Source organism: Nannospalax galili, unplaced genomic scaffold, assembly GCF_000622305.1.
Source record: "Nannospalax galili isolate Female #2095 unplaced genomic scaffold, S.galili_v1.0 scaffold278, whole genome shotgun sequence".
NCBI lineage: Eukaryota > Metazoa > Chordata > Mammalia > Rodentia > Spalacidae > Nannospalax > Nannospalax galili.
The window spans coordinates 1,143,519-1,156,372 of NW_008347536.1; the positions used below are offsets into that span (position 1 = coordinate 1,143,519).

The 12,854-nt window shown below is 37.0% G+C and overlaps 1 pseudogene; it reads right to left on the bottom strand.

Moving 5' to 3' along the window:
* Positions 1–8,529: 8,529 nt before the first annotated feature.
* The window catches only part of LOC103743042, a 24,175-nt pseudogene continuing 19,850 nt past the window's right edge, over positions 8,530–12,854 (bottom strand).

Below are 12,854 nucleotides of genomic sequence, written 5' to 3' on the forward strand. Positions count from 1 at the left end.
ATCTATCTATCTATCTATCTATCTATCTATCTATCATCTATCTATCTAACTATATATTTTGATTTTTCAATTATCAACACCAAATCATATACCATTTCTTAGTGTGATGATGAAATTCAAATACAAGACTGATCATCTGGCTGATTGATCTGAAAGCTCTGTGATTTGTAATCTTACTATGACTTGTGTCCTAGCCATACTATCTAGGAAAAGCCCCATCCCAAGAAAGTGGACCGGTATACGTCAGATTTCATAAACCCACAGCAAAATTAAGTGTTAGCACATTAATCTTAACAACTAAGTTTTAAAGTAGAAGACTATTTAAGTTGTATCAAGTGGCAGCATCTACTCTCCATGGCATATATATGCCTTGGAAAATGATAAGATTATTTTCCTTCCTCACTAGCATATTTTCTGTGATGGATTATGTGGTTGGGTTGACAGACGAGGAGTTATATAAGGAAGGAGCTTCAGCATGGAGCACACATACCAGAATGGCCCAGGTTCGTGATTTATGCTTTATTCACAGTAATGTTCTGAATTTTTCTTAAACTTTTAGCCCTCATGAGCTGGCAATAGTAGAATGGGGTTTATTCCTGATTGATTCATCTATTAATCCTTGGGATAAAAAAAATGCAATGAAGTTGTAGCTTACAATTTTGGAATTTTGATAACTGAACATAGTAGAATGGGGTTTATTCCTGATTGATTCATCTATTAATCCTCGGGATAAAAAAATGCAATGAAGTTGTAGCTTACAATTTTGGAATTTTGATAACTGATAAATTAAACTTTCTTAAAATAATATTTGAAGTGCTTATGATTCCTATCCATTCTTATTCCTACATCTCTCAAAGCAAGAATTATGACTGTAATATTTAGTTTTACAGAAATGCATGTCTTACATCATTTAATACTCATACTAGAAATATAAGATCTTATTAAATCACATTTTTCAACTGAAGAACTTAAAGCTTAGAAAGATTACATTTCTCAAAGTCATATAGTTAGTTAGTAGGCTGTGGAGTTAAAATTCAAGCTAGTCTACCAACTGACCCTAAAATGCTATCTCCTCTTGATTTTACCTTGATTCTACCAAGAAAGGAAAGATGGATTTCAGGTAAAAGTAGCCTCGACTCAACTCCTACTGTAAATCAAAGATCAGAAAATTTTTTCTATAAAGACTCTACTAGAAAATACTTTAGGTTTTACATAATTGTCTCTGCCTGTGTTTAATTTTACAATTTATTGGAAAAACAACATACATAATACATATACAGATAGGCATACCTATGTTCCAACAAAAGATATGTATGACAATAAGTAACAAATGAATTGCCTATGGGCTTGTTTTTTTTTTTTTTTTTCTTCTTCTTCTTTAGAATAATAAGTACTTTTGACCTATTCCTTAAAACCATTTGGATTTATATAACCATTTTCTTCAAAGACATACATAAATTAATGTTTTCCCAGGCTATATATAATATTTAGCTATTTAGTATTAGGCATTAGATAGTGGTACATTTTAACGAAAATATAATTAAGTTGGGAGCTATAAAATACAGTTTTGAGTCCTCCTTTTGTATGTTATAAGCTTAGTGACTATGAAAAAATCATTCACTTCTCTGGTGAAAATGCATATGTTCCTTCAGTAACTGCTCCGCTCTACCCAATTCTGTGCTTAGTGACTATGAAAAAATCATTCACTTCTCTGGTGAAAATGCATATGTTCCTTCAGTAACTGCTCCGCTCTACCCAATTCTGTGTCCTGAGAAAACTATCTTTAGGAATTACATTGAGTTTCTTTCCATTCTGGCTATCACTTGGTTTTTGGCTAGTGGGAAAAACAAAGGAGAGATAACAGCAAGAGAAGGGAATGAGGTTGGCTCTCTCCCAGTATGTTTACCAAGGCCTGGGTAATTCCTTTGCTAGATGGTCAATGCTCTTGCAAAGACAGTATCTTTCCCCAGACTCAGGTAGCCATTAAGTCCTAGACCTGTGCTCTGTCCCCTGTGGTTCATGTATATCTTTAAAGAGTACAGTTACTAAGCTCTCAACAAATTTTGTATTTTAAATGCCACCTATTTGCATCAGGCCCAGAATAATACATTTCTTCACTCCTTAATCCTTTCTTTGTAAAATGATATGAAAAGATGCATTCAGTCTTTTTCGTGGAGCTGTTTGCTATTCTAAACTCTCATTCACAAGCATTAATTTAATGTTACTGTGTTTTAGACACTAGTGCTGTGAAAATTGCCAGGATGAGATCCTCCTCTCCCGGAACTTCAAAAACACTAGATAAAAACAATATAAAATAACAACAGCTATATTTTATAGCAGATCATTATGTATTATGATAATGCTACTGTCAACAAAAGAAGAAAACAGAAAGAAAAGAGGCTTTTAGGGATGAGAGGGAGGGGAATCAGAAGCTATCATTCTTAAGGAGAAAATGGGCACTCAATCAAAAGAGAATTAAGGAGGCCGAGCTCTTTCTAATGAAGCTTGACTTCACTGACCAAGTGACCTGGCTTTACTTCCCCTCTGTTCGAACTCTGAGCCCTTTGCCACATCATTTTCCTTTTCCTTAAAACAGTGATTGTTTAACATGTTTTTAAATTTTTATTTATTATTTTTATCTTATGTGTATGCATGTATTGCCTGCATGCATGTAAGTGCACCCATGTCATGCAATGCCCACGGAGGACAGAAGAGGTCATTGGAGCTCCTGGAATTGGAGTTATGGACAGTTGTTAGCTGCCATGTGGGTGCTGAGATTTGAACCTGGGTCGTCTGTAAGAACAGTCAGTGTTCATAACCACTGAGCCGTCTCTCCAGCCCTGTTCAGCATATTTTTATTCTCCTTTCTCTTTCTTGGAACTCCCGTACCATCTGTATGTCACGTGGCATGAACCTGCCAGACTTTATTTATTGTCTCACGCTAACCTCAGATTTCCAATGCAGTATTATCTATGCAACATTCCTTTTGTTTTCCCCATCAACCACAGGGAAGTACTCCCATATTCCCTATTTTTGGTGACTGCTTCATCATTTCTCCAGTTGTTTAAGCTCCAGAACTTGTACTTAGACTTAATGCCATATGAATCATCACTTCCCACACCTAATCTGTTACCAGGCTTTTCTTCCAACTCTTCTCCAATGGTCATTCATTCTTTCTTTAATATTCTAACTGAATATCTATTGGGAGTCTGGAAAGATAGCTCAGCCATTATAGGCTAAGGCAAGCAACCAAAATATCAATATTTGTTGGGTAAATACTTACCAAACATGATTATTTAGACATAATGCCTAAGACAGGGATGTGGTAGCAAGCAAGATAAATATGGTTCCTCTGGTTTAGTCTGCTGCTGATACTGTAACAGAATACCACAGACTTGGAAACTCATAAACAATGGCCATTTATTTCCTCTTATTTTTAAAGAGAAAATTTAGTATGGTCAAGATCTAGGTTCTGTCTCTGATGAGGGTCCAATTTCCTGCTTTCAAGATGGTGTCTTTTTGTTGTTGTTATATCCTCACATACTAATAATGGGCTAAAGTCCTTCCCTTCAGCAGTCCATTGATGAGCAGAGAGCATTCAGCCCTTTAGCCAGAAGTAATTAGACTTGTTATACTTAAAATTATCAGGTTATTCTCTCTCTCTCTCTCTCTCTCTCTCTCTCTCTCTCTCTCTCTCTCTCACACACAGAGATAAAATACAGAAAAACATTATGTTTAAGATATATATATTTTTTATGTCTGTAAAACTATAAAAAAAAAGATATACTCTCAAAAAAAAAGTTAAAATTCAGGAAAACATCATGTTTAAGACATTTATATATTTAATTTCTGTGAAATTCTAGAAAATAAGCTAAACTTATGCTATCTCTTAGTGCCACACTCAGGACAGTACTTTGCAAATTGAACAAACTGCTTTAATATGTCTTTATGAGAATAGGTTAATGCTAGCCTTAATAGTTTAAAAATGTTCTTGATGTCACAAATCCCTTGTGAAGAAGATAGTAATAATTTGTTTGGAATAGCCTTGTTGAATAGGTTTGTATTTTAGAGTTAGAGGTAATATAAAATTATTCTTTGGATTATTTTATATTTGTAATGGCTTTACAAAATGCTAACTCAATATAAAATATGTCATTGAATTTATTTTTAACCACATATTGATTGAATGATGAAAAAGAAACATGCTGTATATATAGTCACTTTTCATAAATTTCCAAATCTCACGTTCAATTCCTACTTTTCATCTTAGTTTAGAAATTTACTGTGTTTTAATGAGTTCTTTAAGATTATATAAGTTACAGAGCACTTATTGCTTTTTACTAGGTACTAAGATCAGTCAGTGCCTCCATATATGAAAGAAATAACAGAATTTTAAGAAAGCGAATGTACTGATGCATTACCCAAAGCAAATATAACTGAATTAGCAATGAGATATTTTACACAAGTTCACTTGTAATTTTAAATGCACCTCTAATGAGTAAGGATCCGCCTCAGTAGATCTAATATTATGACAGATTTTCCAACTTTAGTTTCTGATGTTTTAATCTGAAGTCTAAACATTAAGATTTCAATTGGCCCTTTCATGGCATTTGAGTTCCTGGGTAACCAAAAAAACATTTTTAAAAATTTATTTTAAAATTAATTAATTTTTCTATTTTCAACAGATAATAAAGTGCACATTATTGCTCAGCTTATCTGTACTGCAGATCCCACAAAAATAAAATGAGGAAAAAATAGTGTCTCTGAGTAGATGAAATAATGTGTGAAAAACACTAAATGCATTTCGATTTTCAGAATCAACTAATGTTGTACTTTCCTTTATGATTTTTTTTTCACATAGGATCATAGTGTAGAACACTATGTAAGTAATACAACTCTAGAGCTGGAAGGAGGCTTAGATTTGGCTCCATTAATGAGGCAATGTGATTTTTAAGAAGCCACTTAATGTCTATGTTTGTGTGTATGTATAAATTTGTTAAAAGAGAATAATGACATCTACTTGAGAGTATTATTAAGATTAAATAAAATAAACTATTGACAGTGCTGGCATCTGGCAGCTGTTTGGTGGGTGTTAAATATCATCCTGCTTCTGCCTGTGTCTCCTGATCTTTCTCTTTCCTTATACAACTCATTCTCTGTTAATCTGGACTCTCTTGAATATCATCTTTTAGTGTTGATGGTGCATCAACTACCCTGACTTTTTCTGTGCAGATACATTAATAATAATAATGGGTATAATTGAGTACTTACTAGACACCAATAAATATCCAAGCACCCATTCTTTCATCTAAAATTGGGTCCTTTGAAAGTAAATCTAATTTAGAATGAAAGGAATCAGAATAGTGGTTGTCTCTGGAGCAGAATAGCAGAGAATGAATAAGAAAAGACCCCGAGGAAGTTTGCAGTTGATGAAAATGTGCTCTGTTTTGACAGGGGTTTGTGAGCACTTGAAACACTCATCAAACTGTACAGACCTATGGGTATTTCCCTGTCAGCAAATTATACTTCAACAAAAAATTGATAGGAAAAACTAATATTAGAAATAACACATGGAATGAAGGGATTTTTTTTTCCTTTCATTAATTTAATTTATTTTGTTTGCTTGATTTGAGATACAGTCTCACTATGTAGCCGAGGTTGGCTAGAGCACACTATGCAGCCCAGGGTAACCTTGTACTCATGATTGTCCTGCCTTAGCCTCTCAAGTACTCAAATCATAGGCTTTGCTATTAGGCCTTGCCTGAAATAGAGTTTCTATATTTTGTTTTTGGTTTGTGTCTACTTTTAAATGAGAAAACTAAGGACTGGAATGACCAAGCAATTTAGTCAAGTTCACATTTACTAGTGCTTCTGCCAAAGTGAAATCCACTTGCATTTTAGTATAAGACCCCTGCATTTAACTATTTAACACCACTGACTCTAGACAGAACAGTGCATCCTGCCCTATGCATTAAAATTCTTACTATTATTTTAGGTTTATATCCAGACTGAGTCCAAGCAACCAGTACTAAAATATACTGGTTTACCTTATTAGAGAGAGAGGGACTTCCACATCTTTGAGAACACTCTATAAAGAAAACATACCATTTCAAAATGTTTAATAAGGGTGATGAGACCCAGGGTACCTCTGGAGAAATGAGTGGGCATTTCTAAGACTTTGTGGCAGGAAGTACAGAGGACCTTGAAAATAACCTTCAAAGCAGCATTTGAAATGGTAGCTCGCCTCATTAGACTGCCGCTGGTGTCTCTGCCCCACAGTGAACCAGCAAGGAGTCAGGAGTGTCACTGAAACAGGATTCTAGCTATCAAGTAAGTCTGTTGTATGTTGAACCTTCTTTGACAAATCTTACATTTGAATTACCAAATCAAACATGGCAGTGACTGGTCCTTGCTTCTTTGGTGATTATAAAACAAAGCAGTCTAATTCTTTGCAAGGCTGGGGGTCTCTTCAGGATTGCTTCCTCCTTCAACGACACAGCAGCTTCTACATTTATAATAACCTTGCCCCATATGTCACCTCCCAGCTTTCCATCAAAAGACCCATCAAGCTGCAGAAAAATGTATCAAATCATTGATCAAATCACAAGGACATTTCCCTCCGTGTTGTGATAAGCATAAACTGAAAAATACCTCACTGTGCTGTAATCTGAGGTCACTCTCTGATACCCAATATCCATGCTAAGTACTTTATATAGTAATTCAATCCTCACAGCAGCGTGATGAATATGTAAATTTATGCAATAATAATATGTGTTATCTGCGTTATCTGATTCACTCAAAGACAGGCATCACACAGTTTTTGAATGGGAAAACCAAAATTCAGGCATCTTTGCTTCTTTCTGCTGTTTCTTGCTACCAAATGTTTTTTCCCCTTCTTAAAAGATCAGGGAAACATGCTGAGATATTCTCATGCCTGTACCTGCTTCTAGGGGTGCACTATGTAAAGTATTTTGTCTGCTTCTAGGGGTGCACTGACTATGTAAAGTATTTTGTCATTAATCACCCTGCTCAGCACTTCCCCATCCTAAACATCTTTTTAAGCCCAGAGTCCCAGTACATTGTAAACTGAAGGAAAAAAAATTAAAATTTAGGCCTAAGAGCAAGAAGAATATTAGGAATATTAAATTCCAGGAGGTGTGGGTCAAGATTCAAGAATTATAGCTGAAAATTTAGTTTCTGTTGAACTTATAAAACATTACTGTTACATAGAAGAGTCAATATTTGTAAAACAAGCCTGCAACTGTGCATCTCACACAGAACTACAAGGTAAACCCCAAACTCTCCCTCCACATCTGGAGCTGAGCAGGAGATGCTAGAAGCCTGTTAAATGCTGATCTTGACAGAGCTTGAACCATAAAAAATCACTGCAGAGATGACAAGAAGAAATGTCAAGAATTAAGCATCCAGGAACAGGAACATCATGGGATCAGACCTTTCCCTAGAGACTTCAACAAAGCTCTGAAAATGATTACTTGTAAGAACCCTGAGATTTCTCTGCTAGATTATACATGCTGTACAGAAAGGAGTTATTTATGTCTTGAACAATTCCCAACATCAAGGACAATGTTTGACAAATACCAGAATCTCAAAAATGTTTAAAAAATACTCAAAGCATCTATCATTACTGAAGACGTCTCTAAACTATCAAGAACAACCCGAGAACTTGGAGATGTATGGTTTTATACCAAATATAAGTCTTATTGCTTCAACAAATGACGAATGGTTTCAGAGGCCTAACAGCATCTGGTCTATTTCTGACGCATGTATATATAGGCAGCATATATGCATACATGTCTACTGTGGGCATAGCGTTCTCCTGTACAGCTGTCTTTCAAGTTTCAACCCAGGGATCCAGGATCCTTCTCAGTTTTGTATTTTACATGCGTGTAATAACATGGTAAAGAGAGAGAGAAAAAACAAAATATGACATGGTTGGATAGGTGTGGAAGTGGCATTCAACAATTTATTCCACATGCCATTAGCCAGTAGCAGGCATAAAATCCTGATTAATCTTGGCAACTGGGTTTTGGAATGCTATCTTCCTATTTGTTTGTCCAATTCACTGCTACAATTCATCCTCTGAGTGCCAAATTTTTTTATACTTTCTTTCACGCATGGAATACATTGACCATATTAAGGCAATGACCCCAAGTTGCATTTGGCCATTCACATACTCACATCCCTCTCAAATCTTAGAATTTCCATTAGTGACAGTCCATCTCTGTCACTGGACAGCTCATTACAATTATTTGTTGCCCAGTATCACTGTTTACAATGATGGAACACACATATTTCTGATGGGACACAAGGAGTTTCTGGTCCATAAAAAAATGTAATATCCAACTGGGCATATACTTAGTCAGACTCCCTATTCTACATAAAGGGAAGGCCCTAAGTTAAAACATGGTCACATACGTTCTGACAGGAGCTGGCTTATTCTTTTCCAACCATCCTCCATAGCATTGCTGAAAGAGAAGTTCTATAGCTCGTTTATCTTCTAGGCCATTTTCAAGTGGGTGTAAGAGTATAATCTTCCCAAGGGTCATCAGGATTCCGAAGCCAGCTTCTATCTGGGTAACACTGGGCACCTAAGGATAATTTCAAAGCTTAAACAATGTCTTTTCATAAGCAATGGGGAAATAATAGAGAAATGTGGTTTCTGTGGCAATGCAATTACCTGTAAAACCCAGTAGATTCTGATCCATTAGATGCCAGTTGCTCTCTTCGCTTCTAACCACAGGTTTCTGGTTACAGATACAGTACTAAAATCTACCTCATTATTCTTCCTTATGGTTTCCCTACCGTGAATCTTTCTTTTGGAGCAAATGGACTTTTAGGCAAGGGACAGGGCAGGAACTTCAAGCAGCTAGTTACATCACATCCATAGTTGAGAGCAAAGAGAATGAACACACGCACGGTCCCTCACTTGCTTGCTTACTTGTGCTCAGGTTGGTTTCTCCATTCTTATACAGTTCAGAACCTGCTGCTTAGGGAATGATGCTGCCCACTGTCAACTGGGCCTTTTCACACCAATTAACTTGATAAGACAGGCCCACAAGTGAACTCAATGTAAAAATAATTCCTCATCGTGACTCTCTTCCAAGGTGATTCTAGGTTGTGTGAAGTTGATAATTAAAGCTAACCATACAGTGAGTTTTCAACAGAAGACAAAAATAATATACTTCATGTATAAAAATAATAAAATCTACTGAATTAGACTGATAGAAATCATATTCAGATTTTCTAGGCATCTAAATGATACGAATTTTTAAAAAATGAGTAGTTAAAATTCTAGTTTTCCACTTAAAAACATTTCAATAGTATCATCACTACTTCTGCACTAGCTAGCATTTGCCATGCATGTGTCGGATACGGTTTTTAAGTCACATGGTGATTCTGTGAATTAGGAAATAGGTTTGCACACAATGGCTAAGATCACTAAAATTACACAACTTAAATATATAATTGAACATCTAGGCACTGAGCAAACTCTGTGAGACTAAAGTCCTTCTCTTATTGGGGATTTAGGAAAAATGGATTATGTGTGCAGTTATGAGATTAAGATAAATTCAACCCAGAGAAACTCAGTCATTGGCTGAAGACAAACAAGCTAGTGGGAAACCTGGGACCAAAAGCCCAAGTTTCTAATTTCTTAGTTAAGAAACTCAGTCATTGGCTGAAGACAAACAAGCTAGTGGGAAACCTGGGACCAAAAGCCCAAGTTTCTAATTTCTTAGTTAATTCCTCTTCCACCATGTTCTGCCTCACTTCAGTTTTTAATTAAAGGCAATGACCGTACATTCACCACTCACCAGAGAGAGCAGGTGCTATCTTTCGTGGAAACTCAGAGATACTTGTAGGAAGATGACTTTTAAAAAGAAGGAATAATTACAAGACAAACAAATCAGAGCACTGTGAAATGAATATTTAACTGGTCAGTTGTGGAGGTTTGAATGGAAATGTTCCTCATAGGCCTCCATGTATTTGAACATTTCATCTCCAGTTGGTAGAGCTGTTTGGGGAGGATGAGGAGGTATGGCCTCACTGGAGAAAGCACGTTACTGGGGTGGGCTTTAGCCTTACCACATTTCCGGTTTCTCTCTCCTTCCTGTGCCTGTGTGAAGTTGGGAGCTCTTAGCTTTCTACTCCAGCCACCTCTGCGGCCACGCCTCCTTGCCATAAAGGACTCATCTCTCCAGAACCATAAGCCCAATAAACTTTCTTCTATAAGTTTCTTCGGCATGGTGTTTATCACTGCGATAGAAACGGAACTAACATATCAGTCCATTTCTCTAGATACTTCACGTCAATTTTTTAATTCATTGAACTTCTTGCCTTTTCTCCACTTAACAATGGAAAAATAGGAGAATATATTTATTTTAAAATTCTAAAGAAGTTGGAGTTCTAAATGAAAAATATTATTTTGGGGAACAGTGAAATTGAAGGGGTCACAATGAGGACAAATGATTTCATTTTAGGATGGGCAGAATCAAATCATTTTGCACTCATTCAATAAATGCTTACTGCTATCTGAAGCCAATGGCAGTGTAAGCCTGACCCTTTGCTCTCAGAGCAACAGCTCTGTATGGTGCCAGATGGGCTCCCACAAGAGCAGCCTGGCAAGTCTCTTTGCTGGCATGCTGCTAGCTGATCACATGAGAGGAAATCAGGCCTCACACCTGTGCTCAACCATTTTTCTGGCAGTTCCCTAGGGTGTACGAAAAGAAATTATGTCAGTTGACTCTCTTATCCTATAAGCAATTAGGATTATGTTTTAACGGTTTCTGTCCATTGCCTCAGTGTTCCTGATTTGCTCATCTAATATGTCACTAGCTAGACTCAGCCCTCTACTTTTGAGACAAACACATATTGCAATTTGATTCTTAAATGATCATTAAACAAAGTGATGTCTTCATTTGTGGTGCATAAACAGGCTAATGTCTGTAGACATCTGGGACATCTGTTCCAAATATGCATTATTAATATTCTCATTTTGCACAGTACTGAAACTCATGCCTAATTTGCTGTTTTCACTTTACTTGTGAGGCTTCTGCCAACAACTGGTGCTTGGGTCTCTTGAAGCATCTGTGACTGTCCACTGTGTGTGGTCCTCCTGAACTCTGCTTGGAAGCAGATAGAAATGGATGCTCATTCTGGCCTTTCCTTTTCACAGATGTGTGATTTGATGCAGCCTACTTTATTTCTCTCAGCCTCAATGTTTTTATTTGTAAAATTGGTAAATATTTAGTGTGTGTGTGTGTGTGTGTGTGTGTGTGTGTGTGTGTGTGTGCCATGTAGTACATGTTGAGGTTGGAGGACAAATTGCAATAGTAATACTCTCCTTATACCACACGAGTCCTAGAGATCAAATTCAGTTCATAAGGCTTGACAGCAAGTGCTTGTTACCCACATTCTGGCCTGTTTTAACATCTTTCTCTGACTTTAATACATTTCTCTCTCTCTCTCTCTCTCTCTCTCTCTCTCTCTCTCTCTCTATTCATATCATGGTGTCTGAGATAGGTAGATGATAGTTCCTCACTAGTTTCCTCCCCTTGATGGATAAAGTAGATCATTACATCTACAAGCTGTCTTAACACCTTTCAAACATTTTTATCATTATATTTATTGTGTGTGTGTGTGTGTGTGTGTGTGTGTGTGTGCATGTGTGCATACGTGCACATGCCATGGAATGCATGTAAAGGCCCAAAGACAGTTTTCTGGGGTCCATTCTCTCCTTCCACTATGTGGATCCTGGGGATAGAATTCAGGTCACCAAACTTGGGAGAAAGAGCCTGTTATCCACTGACCTACTTTTCTTCCCTACCTTCTCACATGCACATACGTGTGTGTGTGTGTGTGTGTGTGTGTGTGCATGTGTGTGCACGTGTGTGTGTTACTGAGAACCAAACCTAGGACTTTATGCATGCTTGACTGTGGTCGCTGGCTGTGGCTGCTCTCCTCCAGCTATCAGCACTCTCCTGCTCTCTCAGTTCTCCTGATCAGTCGTCCGGACCCCAGGGCTGGTGAGGAGTCTGTGCCAGCGTTGCCGCATTCAGACACAGGAGACCAGGTTCAGTGACACAGCTCTGCTTTATTGCAGGAAAGTACAGGCTTATATAGGGGTAATAGTCCAATCATAACACAACATATGGGATCCCTTATTAGCTTGGTAGACTAGTATCCTATGACAATCTAGCAGGCCAGATGCCCTATTAGCATGATAAGTTTCAGTTTCTCTAAGTTTCGGATTCCTGGAAACCATGTGACTTACATAGTTTTCTCGCTGATAAGAAACAGGAAGCACTGCATTCCAGCATGATGGGTATGTAAGGCAAAAGACAAAATCAGTCACAAGATTTTCCACAACACTTGACCAGTGCTCTACTTTTGTGCCCCAGCCATTTCAACCCTTTTTTAAGGTACTTAAATGTAGACTGTTATGTACACCGTTGTATTAAAACACCTACTGTACCACTTTACATAATTTGATAAATATATAATTTCTAAGGAACCTAGATAACTGATGTTTTCTTTTAGTCTAGCATACGGTAGTGATTTTTAATGGTGAGATGTCTGGCAATGTCAGGAGAAAGTGTTGGCTATCACAAATAGGGGAGATGCTTTGAACATCTGTTAGTATGAGTCAGGGATATTGCAAACAACTAAAATATGTGCTATATGCAAACAACAAGGAAGGATCTGGCCTTAGAGCTAACATAGCCAAACTTGACAAACTCCAGTATTGTAGAAATAAGGCTTTGGAATCAGACCTAGTTTTAGTCCCAAGTACTCCATTTGCTTTGTGATGTTGGGCAAGATACATGGCTTTTACA